A 2,852-nucleotide genomic window follows, 5' to 3' on the forward strand; every position below is an offset into this window, starting at 1 on the left:
GTAAAAAAAAAAAAAAAAAAAAAAAAAAAAGGCCCTGGCCTCCTCTCCAAGCTTAAATAACCTCAGTTTGAGGATCCCAGTAGAAAGAGAGCTTCTTTCCCCCAGTATCTGCCCCTTCCCAATCCCCAAATTACACATCATTCATAGAAACGTAGACACTTTTTTTTCTCCCCACATTTTAACAGCCCTGGGAGTGTAGATGGCATCTTACAATTGAAGTTGGCAGCATTATTTTCTCTTTTGGAGGTGCTTTAGGTAATGGTAACTTTTATCATTTGTGGCATCTCAGAATTGCTGTAATATGGTGGCCTCTGTGCCTGGTAGTGCCATTCCTAAGACCAGTTGTGGTAGCCAGGGGAAGAGTACGTTCTGGTTGGCAGGCTGGGTCAGGCTGGTCAATCTCACCCCGGAACATGGGGATGGTAGCTTCCTAAAGGAAAATCAGGACACTTCTGCTGGAAAAGGTGGATTAGAGGTTGGAGAGTGACAGCCACAGGTGTCATCACACAGGGACCCCCACAGAGAGCCCTCAGAAGAGCTGGAACCACCTGGGGACCTGAGCTGCATGTGGAATGTGTGTCTGGGCATCTTCTCAGGAATCGGACAGAGAGGTCCCTGATCCAGGCCCCTCTCAGAACCCCGGGAGAAGGGCAGGGGTGTCCTGGAAGGACCACCGTCAGCTGGGCCGTGGAGACAGTACCCGGTGGCTTCCAAGCCACAGTGGGTGTGTCAGAGAGCAAATCTTGGGGTCACCCACTAGATGCGTCAGAAGTGGGGGAAGAGCCCCTGTTCCCAGGCTCCGTGAGGTCGTCACCACCTCTGGAGGGAACAGGAGTCGTCCCTAGCTCCTGAACTTTGCCTGGAAGGGGAGGTACAGAGCCAGGACCCCTGCCCTCCCCAAGCCAAGCCGGACCTAAGAGGGTGCCCACCTGATTGAAGGGGACGAAGCCACCGAGTAACGGAAAGGCTTGTAGGAACAATGCCCTTGCTCAGGTGACCGCCCCTGGGGGCTGCGGGAGGGAAAAGCATTCCGGAGCCTCCCAGGTAACTGCTGTGGACCATGGTCATGAAGGGGTTACACAAAGAGTAAGTTGCCTCCCTGACTGTTGGAAAGCGCTAACGTGTATAATAAAGATGTTTGCACTACAAGAAGCAAGCTCGAATTAAAAAAAAAGAAAAACGTTTGGCTGCTGGATGAGGATGAGAGAACAGTGCAATGGGAGACAAGACGGCCCAGGGCAGGGGGCATCCCTGCTGGTCACTTCACACCTACGAGCACGTGTGGAGAAAAGAATAAATGGATAGTTGTATGAAGCTCCAGCAAGATGCTCGTCAGAGTCTGCGGGGTGCTGCCCCAGAGTGTGAGGGTCCAGGGTGCTGGAGGAGGACACCCACTTTTTTTTTTTTTGCAGTACGCGGGCCTCTCCCGTTGCGGAGCACAGGCTCCGGACGCGCAGGCTCAGTGGCCATGGCTCACGGGCCCAGCCGCTCTGCGGCAATGTGGGATCTTCCCGGACCGGGGCTCGAACCCGCGTCCCCTGCATCGGCAGGCGGACTCTCAACCACTGTGCCACCAGGGAAGTCCCGGACACCCACTTTTTATGACACGTGTCTGAGCTGGACGCTGCCAATGGCTCAGAGCCTGGAGGTTTCCTCAAGCTGTGGTCCCTCGGTGGCCACCAAAGAAAATGAGGTCTCCCTCCTTCCTTCCTCCCTGAGTCACTGCCTGGGCTGATTGGGCCACTGGAAAAGCGAGCCCCAGGTGAAGTGGCACCTGGCGGGGACAGTGAGTGTGGTCGGTGGGGAGAGGGCCCCCGCTTGGGTGAAAGCTGTCTCTTGGGGACACTGCTGCCTCCTCCGTGGGCTGTGGCCACGGGACCTCCTTTTCCTTTGGTCTTTCCTGGGTGGCTGTGGGGAGGGAGCCCTGCTAATTAACCAACCAGCTCCCCAGGACAGGAGGCATCTCCCTGTCTCTCAGCTTCTCCTGTGCTTCCGGGAACAAAGCCAGCTGAAAGTGTTGATCTGACATTAAAAACGTCAGTCTTCAGGGGTGAAGGTACCAGATTCTGAAGGGTATAGACAGACACAAGGAATGCTCAACATCCTCCTGGGGGCCCTTAGACGCAGACCTCTCCCAGCCCTGCCCCTGCTCCATCAAAGGCGGGACACGTTTGAACCAGATATGCCTGGGCCCAGTGACCCCCAGTGTATCTGGAGTGGTGCTGGGGGAGGGAACTCAGTGAGGGGAAATTAGGCCAATTCTCTATACTCGCAGGTGAGAATACTCCTCTCCAAGCTTAAATAACCTCAGTTTGAGGATCCCAGTAGAAAGAGAGCTTCTTTCCCCCAGTATCTGCCCCTTCCCAATCCCCAAATTACACATCATTCATAGAAACGTAGACACTTTTTTTTCTCCCTGCCCCTCTAGCCTCTCTCCCTTCTCTCAGCACCCAGCAGGTGCTCTAGGCAGGAAAAGATCTATGGCCCTGACAGTTAAAGGTCCCCACCCTCCATCATCCTGCAGAGACACCTGCTCATTGATAAACCTGGCCCACGCACACAGGGCTTCCAAACATCACTTACTTAACTCGTGTCAGGAAGATAAACAGTGAACCCCTCACAAGAAAGACAAAGATACCACCCCCAACCAGCCCAACAAGCAGAGAAAACAATCACAGTAAACAAAGTATGGAGAGAAAACTTAAAAATCTACAATTATCTCAGAGAGAAAACAGAAGATTTTTTTGGATGTGGACCATTTTTTTTTTTTTTTTTTTTTTTTTTTGCGGGGCGCGGGCCTCTCACTGCTGTGGCCTCTCCCGTTGCGGAGCACAGGCTCTGGACGTGCAGGC

The sequence above is a fragment of the Lipotes vexillifer genome, unplaced genomic scaffold (assembly GCF_000442215.2).
Source record: "Lipotes vexillifer unplaced genomic scaffold, Lipotes_vexillifer_v1.1 scaffold478, whole genome shotgun sequence".
Lineage (NCBI taxonomy): Eukaryota > Metazoa > Chordata > Mammalia > Artiodactyla > Lipotidae > Lipotes > Lipotes vexillifer.